The following is a 12,461-nucleotide window of genomic DNA, read 5'->3' as shown; positions in this document are numbered from 1 at the left end:
ATTCCTGCCCCCTTTCAACCTCAATTCATGTCCCCTAATTCTAGCACCTTCCCATCTCTAGAAAAGCTTTGTTTGCGGATTAATACCTTCCAAATATTTGAACATCTGTATCATATCACCTCTGTTTCTCCTTTTCTCCAGGGTATACATGTTCAGGTCAGTAAGTCTCTCTTCATATGTCTTGCAATGCAAATCCCATACCATTTTCATCGCTTTTCTTTGAACCACTTCATCTTTTTACATGCTTGGTAAGATATGGCCTCCAAAACTGAACACAATACTCCAAGCATGGCCTCACCAATGAATTATAGAGGGACAACAACACCTCCTTTCTTCTACTGGTTATACCCCTCTCTATGCAGCCTAGCATCTGGCCACAGCCACTGCCTTGTCGCATTGTTTTGTCACCTTCAGATCCTCGGACACCATCACCCCAAGGTCCCTCTCTTGAGCCGAGCTTACCAATCTCTCTCCTTGTCAGTGATTCAGGGATGATGAGCCCCTGGACTGCAGCCAGGGGTGCAGCCAGTGCAGCAGATGAGTCCTCTGGGATGTCACAGGCACAAAACAAAGGCAAGCTGGACGCTGAATCCAGACACGAGCAGGCAGACCAAGAAATGGATCCAGACACTAAAGGATCAACCCAAGACAAGGCACAAGACATGGCAACAAGCAGTGCAAACTAAAGACAAGGTAGAAACAGAGCCTAGCTGTAGCAGGAACCAGGAACGGAGCTAGGCTATAGCAGGAACCAGGTACAAAAAGAAGGACGCTCATACGGGCCACAAGGCTGAACTGGAACCCAGACATAACAGTGTCCAAGCATACAGGCCACAAGGCTGAACTGGAACCCAAACAAACAGAAAGGGGAAAGAAACAGAACAAAATCCCCTAAGCGAAGACTAACCAAGCAGTGCACACACACTGCACAAAACATAGCCACAAACAATAACTGAAGGGAAAAGACAACCCCACACAAAGAAATAGCTCACACTGTGCCAGAAAGCACAGTCAGACGAAAGAGCAACTCACACCGGCTCACATAGTAGAATCAACAAGTAAAAGGTTAAAGGAAAACCATACAGAGAGATGGTTCAGGGCTGTGCTAGAAATCACAGCTATACAGAAGAGCAACCCACTCAGTCTCAAACAGAAAGCATACAGAGAGGTAGCTCAGGGCTGTGCTAGAAGCCACAGCTAAACGAAAGAGCAACCCACTAAGACTCAAACAAAAACCTCACAGAGAGGACTCAAAGAGAAAGCACACAGAGAAGTAGCTCAAGCTACACAGCTTAGAGAAAGTGCAGTCCTTACAAGATCCAAACAACAGATACAGCTCATAAAGGGTAAAAGGCAGACCACACAGGACAGGGTTCAGGACCAGGTGGTTAGCAGAGAGCCAAGAGTCTATCTTATTTAAACAAAGTTGGAGAGCAGAAAAATTGATATTTAATGGATTGGGGGGGGGGGGGGGGGGGAGATCAACAAGATATTGTCAGCGTAAATATAGAACTTAGCTGCTTACTCCTGAAGAATCTGAAGCTTGGGGCAGAAAACCTGACACCAGGCCTGCCTCTGCACATCTTTACTGAGAAGATGAGACCTTTATAGTTTATAATTTTATTGAACTTGCTATACCACTTTAACTGACAAGCAGAGCAGAGCGGTGTACAGGCTAAATAAAAAAATAACAATATAAGTAAAAGAACTACAATATCAATAGGACAGCATATCAATCACACAGAAAAAAAAAGGGAAAGGGGCAGGTTAGAGAGACTGGACCATTATAAAGGGAGGAGAACTAGACTGTTGTTGAGACCCTGATCAAGTGCCATCACTATAAGCCTGACCGAACAGCCAGGCTTTCAAATCACTTTTAAACTTTTTAAAAGAGAGATTGCTATGAAGCGATTGCCCTTCTAGTCACATCATGTCCGTCCACCCTTATCTCTTCTTATTGTTGGAGCTGCTTCTTCATAAGGTTGAAAAAGACAAGCTGCAGACCCGGGTACTTGAAGGATAATTCTATAAAGTGTTTGCCAACTGCTAGGTGCCAAAACCCCCATATAAATGCCCCCACCTTCTAGCTCTGCTTTATTCTCAGAGTCCATGTTAGACACAGTGGGACCCAGAGCAGAAACCAAGGCGTGGACCCAGACAAGGCAAAGCACACCCTAATGTTCTGTCTAATGGCATCACTCATCTTCACCTTTCTTGGGCTGGTTGTGCTATCTTTTCTGTAAACATCTCCATGTGCTCTCAAGCTTAGGAAAGGATTTTAAGTGTTCCAGTAGGGCAGCAGTTAGAGCACAGAACCATGCTCCATCTGATGAACCCACTTCCATTCCCTTGATTCTTTGTGAAAGCAGGCCTCAGACAGGTCACTTAAGCTCCTGCCTTCACGCTTAGATGAGAAGCTTTGCTAGGAGAAAGTCACTGTCTAGGCCAGATTTATGCATATTGTGGTCCCTAAGCTGTAACATTTAAGAGCCCCCCCCCCCCCTCAATTAGGTAGGAAGTAAATTTTAGGTTTAATAGTCTTCCATGCTAGTGAAGCATGAGGTCCCTTGTAATGTGAGGCCCCCTAAGCTGTAACTTATCTAGCTTATCCATAAATCCGACCATGATCACTGTACTGTATGGGGCTGCATATGCTAACAATGCTTTCTCCCTCTCAAACACATATTCCTGAGTTGAGAGCGAACTAAACACAGGGATTCTATTTGAGATGTTCCATACGGAGACTTGATTCCCAGTATTTCACGGGATAATGGCCAGGGATGCTTGACTACCATGCAGCAAAATTTGGCAAAAGATTTGGCTGACAGAATTATTAAGAAAAATTATGCAGCTTCCTCTCATAGATTTTCCCAGTTTGTGTTTTGCTAAACACAAACACGCACTCTAGGAGTGCATTCATTTTTGAAATGAAATGAAAAACACAATGAATCAGGATTATTTTATTTTGTTTCAAATTAGCAAGAAAACATTATTTTGTTGTTAGAGAACACTGTTTGCAAATAATTTGCATTAAAAATAATAAAACATCAAAAATATTAGACTGAAACAACTACTAATTCCCTCCCCCCCCCCCCCCACCTGAAGTAAAATAAAAAAACGTCCAGTGTGGATGCACCTAATCCCCATCCCCCCATCCTTTTCTGCCTATCTTTCTCCACTTTGTTCCCAGTCATTTGAGCAGAAAATGCTCAGCATCTGCTTGCTGTGATGTTTGCTTCTGGCTGTCAGGCAGAGATTCTTACATTATGAAGCTCCCCCAACAGAAGCATTCAACAGGGCTTGAAAGAGTCCAGCAGCATTCCTAAGCTGCACAGGGGTCTGCCCAAGGCCCACCACCTCCCCCCAGGGATATCACACAGAATTGAAGAACAAGCAGACTGACCAACACTTAGAAAAAAAAGAAAAAGCATCCATTGTAAGAGTTTGAGAGAAGTAAGCCAGCAGGCATCTTCATTTTAACAGCACTAATTGATTATCTATCAACTTACCCTTTCCTGCCATTTCCAGTGCCTTTTACTATTATCATGTAAATTCCCACTACCTTCACTATTTGCCACAAGACACTTTGAGGCAGATGCAGCAACCAAACGTAAAAAAATCTAAATCGTTAAAGTCCCTAACGATTTTAAAATAACGAAAAATGCACCAAAAAAAAAGTCACACATGCTGAGATCGGTAGTGAAACGTACAATGTATCAAAGAATCACAATACACATCGGTCTGGACCTCTCGTTAGGACAGCTCCGTGGCAGGAAAAAGTGTTAAGTGAAAAAATAAACAAACTTTGAGCCAATCCCAGCGCATTAGCAGAGCTAAAAGCGCTGTGATTGGTCCAAAGGACCTCAGAAAACACATAAAAAAATAAAAATAAAAAAAGGATCGGGAGGGGGCAAGGGCGCTCATCAGGAGCGTCCTGTACGGACGGCCTTGCCCCCCCCCCGCTGCTCCCCACTTTCCGCTGCTCCCCCCACCCCGAAAAAGCAAACTTGTAGAAGCCCCTGCCCCCCTCCCTTCCTCACTACTCTCAGCTCCGCCTCCCGACATCCTCCGTCTGTGCCCCGCCCCCTTTGGGGATCGTCGCCGCCATTCCCCTTCTCCATCGGGCCCCCCTCCCTCTTACCGGGCCCGTGCAGCGCCTCTGTCCGAAGGCGCTGCACGGGCAAGAAGAACGCAGAATCAGCTGATGCCTGCCTTCGCGATGGCATTGATAGAGCGTCTTTCTCCTCCTGGGCCCGCCCCTGTCTGACGTCAGTAACCTACGTAGGTTACTGACGTCAGACAGGGGCGGGCCCAGGAGGAGAAAGACGCTCTATCGCGAAGGCAGGCATCAGCTGATTCAGCGTTCTTCTTGCCCGTGCAGCGCCTTCGGACAGAGGCGCTGCACGGGCCCGGTAAGAGGGAGGGGGGCCCGATGGAGAAGGGGAATGGCGGCGACGATCCCCAAAGGGGGCGGGGCACAGACGGAGGATGTCGGGAGGCGGAGCTGAGAGTAGTGAGGAAGGGAGGGGGGCAGGGGCTTCTACAAGTTTGCTTTTTCGGGGTGGGGGGAGCAGCGGAAAGTGGGGAGCAAGGCCGTCCGTACAGGACGCTCCTGATGAGCGCCCTTGCCCCCTCCCGATCCTTTTTTTATTTTTATTTTTTTATGTGTTTTCTGAGGTCCTTTGGACCAATCACAGCGCTTTTAGCTCTGCTAATGCGCTGGGATTGGCTCAAAGTTTGTTTATTTTTTCACTTAACACTTTTTCCTGCCACGGAGCTGTCCTAACGAGAGGTCCAGACCTCTCGTTAGTTTTCCTGCCTTTTTCCTGCGTAAAGGCAATCGGAAAAGGTTAGTGCATGTCGTTTCAATGGGGTTTTCACACTAATTGCTCATCTCCATTCCGTTTTCGTTAGCTGCTACTACCGTCGAAAAATAGGCTTTAGTGCATGGAAAGGATCGGAAATTCTTCCCCGAGGGCTCATTTAACGATGAAAAACGTTTAGTGCATCTGCCTCTATATCCCTATAATATCCCACTTCCCTTATAACCCACCACTCCCTCCCCTACTCACACATTGTTGGTTTGTAACAATACAGAATGAAACAGAATTTTAGTAGAAATCCTGCACCCATGGTTTTGCAGACATACTGCATCCTACACAGACACTCGGATATTTCCTCCTAGTAGCTACCATACAAAAAAAAAAATGATATTACAATTCTAGTGTCAGTTCAGTAACCGTGATGCATACTTCCTCCACTACTAGGTACAAGGAAGGCAATTCTATAAGCGCCAGAGGTGCACCTACTTTATAGACTAGTAGCACTCGTGCACATGATTAACACCAATAATTGGCAGTTACCCACATAAGTGCCAGGCACTATTCTATAAACAGTGCATATAAATCACTTAGCATTCAACTGTCAGAAGAGCACACACAGAACATGGGCGTGTCACCAAACAATGCACACAACTTATTTGTGTGGATTGCATGGCCCACTTAGGCCAGTCATTGACCTGTCATAAGTTCTGACATACCAATGTAGCTTTGCACTAATATTTAATAAGACCTTAGGTGCTATGTTAAACCTTTATAGAACTGGAATATGAAAAAGGGCAGATTCTGCTTACAAAGACATAGAAACAGATGTGCATTTCCTGCTGTACTGTGCCAAATACAAACATATAAGATTGGCAGGCTAGAAATCTAATGAAATTCAAATTAAAATATTTATATTTCATTACAGCTATCAGTCTTGCTGTCAACAGTAAAATAAATGACCAGATTCTTTTTCCCAAACACCATATGGTTTGCTTGCCTAGTTCTTTACTCTCCTATCTCTGTCTGCTTTGCCACACTTTCAACTAGTGTCAATTGGATCAATTAATTATGGGTAATAAGGAAGAGAAAGAGCAGAGGGAAGGAGAGGAGAGAAGAGGAGAAAGCATGCTGCAGTTAAAGAAAGCTGGGAGTGGGGGTAAAGATGTGGGAGAAGCAGTGATCTTGTGAGTGTCCTGCAGGCACACACCTGGTCTCAGCTCATATTACCCATCCCCAAATCCAGGGGTCAACGCCTGACCTCTACTAGGCCTGGCAGGTCTGTGAAGCCAGCCAGTTGGCCTTCATCTCTCCAAGGCCTAGGTAACTCATAATTAAGCCTGATTAGAAGCCCTGCTCTGGGGCACAGAGGACGCATTCCTGAAGGCTTTAAGCAAATCAATTACCTCTGGATTTTGGCAGGCCTAAATCTTGCCCTTTTCCCATTCTCGACACAAGCTCCAAGCCCACAGTAATTTCCTCTGGGCACTGTCATTCAGATAGTCTGGTTTATTCAATACAACAGGGAGAGCGTATGTTTTTTGGCATAAAGGGTGAAATTGGATGTTCAGAGGGAGCAACTGTATGGCATGGCATCAACTAGAATGGAAGAAAATCTCCACCCCCTTGCATTTCACATATGACTCACAAGCAGGGGTTAGAAGGGACCTGTGTGATCTGGAAAATTTACACAGAGCATCTATGCATCATATCATAGGCAGCCGAGACCCCTCGGGCATGCCGGTTTGAGATTACAACAATAACACAATAATAACATGACACATGGTATTTTCTTAAGATGGCACACTTGGCCGCAGCTTTATTTAGAATACAAACATCATACCCTGGGTATACCCAAGCCAATCATATTTCCGTCTTAGTAGCCAACCCAGTCCGCCATCTTTAGCGAGACTGACCAATTGTTAACAGAGCTCCCCGCCGTCCAGCAAGGGTGCTCGACCGTAAGTGCAGATATCCCAGCTGCCTATGCTTACGCCGCCAATCGTAAACCGAGCTCCCCGCCGTCCAGCAAGGGCGCTCAACCGTAAGCGCAGCTATCCCAGCTGCCTATGCTTACGCTGCCAATCGTAAACTGAGCTCCCCGCCGTACAGCAAGGGCGCTCAACCCTAAGCGCAGCTATCCCAGCTGCCTATGCTTACGCCGCCCATCGTAAACCGAGCTCCCCGCCGTCCAGCAAGGGCGCTCAACCGTAAGCGCAGCTATCCCAGCTGCCTATGCTTACGCTGCCAATCGTAAACCGAGCTCCCCGCCGTACAGCAAGGGCGCTCAACCGTAAGCACAGCTATCCCAGCTGCCTAGCTTACACCATCAGGCTTGGGTACCCCGCCAAAGCTGCGACAGAATATATACATGAACATAATCACATTAAATCGGGCGGGTGGGGCTGGGTGCATGCTGATGCCCGGACGCCAGAAGAGGACGTCCGGGCTCCGCTCTGGGGGTTTTAAGCCCCATGGTAGTCCCTCCTTTTCCGGCGGGGTGCTACTGAGGGGCGGGAACGTGCCCTCTGTGCCTCGCCCACACCCCGCTGGCATCGGCGCGCAGGCCCATCGGGGCACGGCACCATGTTATTGTCAGCTCCGTGCACCCGATGGGGCACTGCGCCTTATCTTTTCTTGTGTTAATCTAAAGGAAACTATCGCAGCCTGTGAGAAACTCAGCTACTAAAACTGGCCACTATACTGGATTTCTGTGTATAGTGCTGCAGCATCATGGTATCCAAATCTGGTTGTGGTTTGGCCTGTTATTAATGTGTAAGTGCTTTTTTTGTTGTTTCTTCCTATTAATTTTTTTCTTTTTTTATATATGTTTTTATTCATTTTTCAGATATACACACGATCAATTATAGCCACAATACAGCTTCAACATTCGTTATCTTTGACCCTCCTCTCTAACTTTTACAGTAATTCATTATTTTTTGTTTATTTCCCTAAAAATCAGCTCCTCGGGATGCAGTGGCATGTCCATTGCTGTTCACTGACAGTTTCAGGGCATCGGTAGAGCAGAGCAGAAACAGCAATCATTTAATGCCACCCCTTCCAATAACTGAGCTTTAATTAGAAGTTCCCTGGTGCAGCAACATTTTAAACATTAAAAAAAATAATGCTTTAAAAAGTCATCCATCACTTTCACTACTTGAAATAACAAAAGCAGCAGTGCTTAAATTTCTATGGGGCATGTTTACTAAGGTTCACGAAGCAGTTAGCACAAGGTTTAATGCACGCTAACCAATAGCACCAGCACACACTAAGGGCTAGTATGCATTAAAACAGCCAGTGGGTTAAATATTTAGCACTAACAACTTAGCAGGGAATGGGTTGAGAGTGGGCATGAACTGCACAGTGCAGTCAGCACAAACATTGGATTGATACTATTCATAGAAGGTGCTGGGAGCATTATGATTGTGTGACCACTAGCTGACCCCTGAGGCAAACCATATGCTGAAACACGTTCAGTGTCGGGTCCTCAATAAACTATGCTTCCTTCCCTCTTGTGGCCGACTACACTTCTTTGGCTTGCTATTCTTCCTGTGTTAAGAATCCCCTCTGTTCTTTTGATTCAGTCCAAAGAGTGAAGCCAGGGGCCATTTCTAACAAAGAAGGAAACCAGATGAAGGAAAAGTGGAAGGAGCTGAAATGTGCATTCAATGTGTTATTCTGTTAACTTGCATGTTTACTACCTGTAACATCTGGTCTCTTCCCAAATACACCATTCTTTTAAATTCACATTTTCAGTATCCTGAAGATTTATTGTGAATTGAACCCCCCCCCCCCCCAAAAAAAAAAAAAAACACAAATCAGGACACACTTGCCTACTGTACAGTGAGCTGAGTAGCAGCCTGTAGGGTACAGAACATTGAAGTCTCTGTCCAGGGCTAAATGAGTCCTTTAGTAAACTTCCTATTGCTTGTGGAACAACAAAACATCTCTGCTTATCAATGGGAAGAGCCAGTCTCACAACATCAAAAGACCACAGCATGTAATGTTTATGCTACAAATCACTTCACCTTGGTGGGTATTAAAGTAATTTGCATTTAATTGTTTCCTTGTGTCTGATTTGCATACATAACAGTTTGATGAAATGTGTGTCAGTCTGAAGCAGGTTTTCTTAATTCTTTTTTTTTAGTTATTAAATACAGAAAGATTCCAATGTAAACTATAACTATCCAGAGCAACTTCTTACATTTAAATAAAACAAACCCCTGTTTACAAAGCCGTGTGTCAATGCTGACACCGCCCATTCAAAGTGGGCGGTGTCGGCATTAGTGCACCAGCAGCTGCTAGAGTGGCTTTGTAAAAGGGGAGAAAGTAGAGAAATAATAACTCCTTGTGATGTGAAGAATTTCTAAAAGATTCACTTCTGTATTCTCATTAAGAAACTCCAAACTGCCCAAAACACCACAGCCAGACTCATATTTGGAAAAACGAAATACGAAAGTGCCAAACCCTTACAAGAAAAACTACATTGGCTCCCAATCAAAGAGTGAATCGCGTTCAAGGTCTGCACCCCAGGGGCGTAGCCAGACAACAGATTTTGGGTTGGCCTAGGCAAGAAGTGGGCGGGCACCAAGTGTTCTCTCCCACCCCCCAACCACCAGCTGTCAGGAAAATGCTTCTTTCCACCTTGGCGGTCTGCAGCAGGCATGCGCTGAAAACTGTGCATGCACAGGTGCCGGTATCATGGAGAATAGCATTTTCGTTACCATCGGGGGGGGGGGAAGTCTTCAGCTGGCAGAGCTTGAGATCCCCACCAGCTACCGCTAAACGTGTGCTACTGTTGGGTGGGCCTGAGCTCTAAGTGGGTGGGCCCCGGCCCACCTGTGGCTAGGTCACTGCTGCACCCTGGTTCATAAAATTATTCACGGCGAGGCCCCAGTCTACATGGCAGACCTCATAGACTTACCAACCAGCAATACAAAAAGGTCAACACGCGCATACCTAAACCTCCACTACCCTAGCTGCAAAAGACTAAAATATAAATCAACATATGTATCCAGCTTCTCCTATATAAGCACACAACTATGGAATGCACTTCCAAACGTCATGAAAGCAATGCATGACCTAACAAACGTCCGGAAATGGACTACCTTTATCAAATGTCCAAAATGACAGCTATAAGATCTGGACATTTAATGAAGTTCAATGTGCAATGGGAACGATATAGAGCATGGAGAGCACAAAGTGGAATAGATTTGGATGCCCCTAAGTTGATTGTTCCAAGACTGTGAATGTTCTACATTTGAGCATGTCCTCATCGACCTTCAATACTACTGTGGGCTTAGACATTAGAGGAGGGGGGAGGGGGGGGCTTATTTGTAAACTGTTCAGTGTTGATTATTCACTCAATATGTAATATCGGTTGAGGTAACTATTGTTTAGAGAAAACAAATTTCAATAAAAATATTTGGCAAAAAAAAAAAAACAACCTGTTCAAAAGGGCATACCATAATGATCCAACCTCAACACCTGAATCCTGCTACACAACAAAACTCATACCAGAGTTGGGGAACTGAGGAACTAAGTTCGATTCCTGGCACAGGCAGCTCCTTGTGACTCTGGGCAAGTCACTTAACCCTCCATTGCCTGCCGCATTGAGCCTGCCATGAGTGGGAAAGCGCGGGGTACAAATGTAACTAAAAAAAAAATAACTCTTTCTCCTCGACTACTTAATTTACTCTGTCACTTATGAACCTTAACACAATACCACTCTGTATTTCTCATACCGGAATTGGCGATCGCCATCATGGTAATATGTAAGCCACATTGAGCCTGCAAATAGATGGGAAAATGTGGGATACAAATGCAACAAATAAAAATAAATAAATATTGTCATCTTTTGGTTATTCTGTCCTGGTCTAAGGGGGCTTTAACTCTCAAAAGCTGATCTAGAAATGTGTTGTTAATCTTCTCTCTTTATTTTGTTTGTATTTATGACCTTTATTTTCATACTAGTATATAACTTGATAATCAGTTCCCCGCGCTGTTCCGAAACAATGCGAGGAATTAACTCCCCAATGACCAACGTTAATAACATGCAAATATAGGCACGTTATTAGTGTTGATCATTGGGGGACAGCGTGGGAGGATTGTACCTGGGCATGCACCAGGCACAATCCTCCCACACTTGTTTCACAGATCCAGGCTGTCAAAAAAAAGCTTGAACCTGTCAAACATTCCAAGGACCCCCAGACCCCCCCCAAAGGCAAGGCTCTGGTGGTCTAGTGCCCCCCAAGCCCCCACAGACACCGATACGGGGGGGGGGGCTAGATGTCTGGTAGACCTCCAGCCCCCCTACACCCCCCAACAGAAGAGAGGGCTGGAGGTCACTGGACCTCCAGTCTACACCTGGTGGTCTAGCAGCCCCGAACCCTCTCCCTCCCCATACCTTTAGATGCTGGAAGAAGGAGTAGCACAGCCTCCTGTTTCCAGTGCTGCCTCCAAAATGGCAGCACCCTGCCCTGCCCAGTGCATCCTGGGATGCACTGGGTGGGGCTTCCATACCATATAAGGGGGGAACTCTAAAGGTACGGGGGGAGGGTTCGGAGCCACTAGACTACCGGGGGGGGGGGGGGGGTTGCTAGATCACCAGGTGAGGACTGGAGGTCCGGTGACCTCCAGCCCTCTTCTATTGGGGACAGGGGTGTTAGGGGGAGTGAACCTCCAGCCCCCCCTCACTGTTTCGGTGTCCATGTGGGTGTGGGGGCTTGGGGGGATACTAGGCCACCAGGAAGGACCTTGCCTGACAGTGACAGCCTGGGCTGTGGAGGAGTGGCCTAGTGGTTAGGGTGGTGGACTTTGGTCCTGGGGAACTGAGGAACTGAGTTCGATTCCCACTTCAGGCACAGGCAGCTCCTTGTGACTCTGGGCAAGTCACTTAACCCTCCATTGCCCCATGTAAGCCGCATTGAGCCTGCCATGAGTGGGAAAGCCTGGGGTACAAATGTAACAAAAAAAAAAGCTGCATATGAAGTCAGAGAGATGATTAAATGTTATCTCAGTTCGGGTAGGAGTGTCCAAGAGAACTGATTAGGGAAACATCCTCTGAAAATAAAACTTTCTTCCATGTGAGATGGTTTGGAATAGGAGAAAGGCAAGCACATTACATTACCTCTCTCCAGCACCCCTTTAAGCTCCAGGTCCAGAAGAGAAGTTAACTAGGCATTATGTGTAAATGCTACTGTGTAAAAATGTCCTAGGTAGATGTGTATACCTGGAAGGCCCACCCAGAACACACCAACTGAATATCTTTGTGTGCTGCCCTATTATACTTATAAGTAGCACCTGTTCTAATATGCTGATTTACATGTACAACTCTGCATTTCATATCAAAAAATAGGTAAGGTTCTAACATTTGCTCCAAATAATCGGCATCAGTTTATTATTTATTTATTTATTTACTACATTTATATCCTGCCTTTATCCAAGGTGGGTAACAGTAGTCAATTTGTTTTTTTGTCTCTTATTTGTCTTGGCAGGGTTCTCAAACAGTCATTTGCATTCACCTGGTCTTCCTGACAGACTTTCTTCTGTCAAAACATTTGTGAATTGGCTTATCTAGTCAGGGAAGGATTTTAAAAAATGGGGAAAGGTTGCAGGGAGGGACGGGATGGCAAATACAGC

Source organism: Microcaecilia unicolor, chromosome 14 (assembly GCF_901765095.1).
Source record: "Microcaecilia unicolor chromosome 14, aMicUni1.1, whole genome shotgun sequence".
Classification (NCBI taxonomy): domain Eukaryota; kingdom Metazoa; phylum Chordata; class Amphibia; order Gymnophiona; family Siphonopidae; genus Microcaecilia; species Microcaecilia unicolor.
This window is presented reverse-complemented; position numbering follows the sequence as displayed.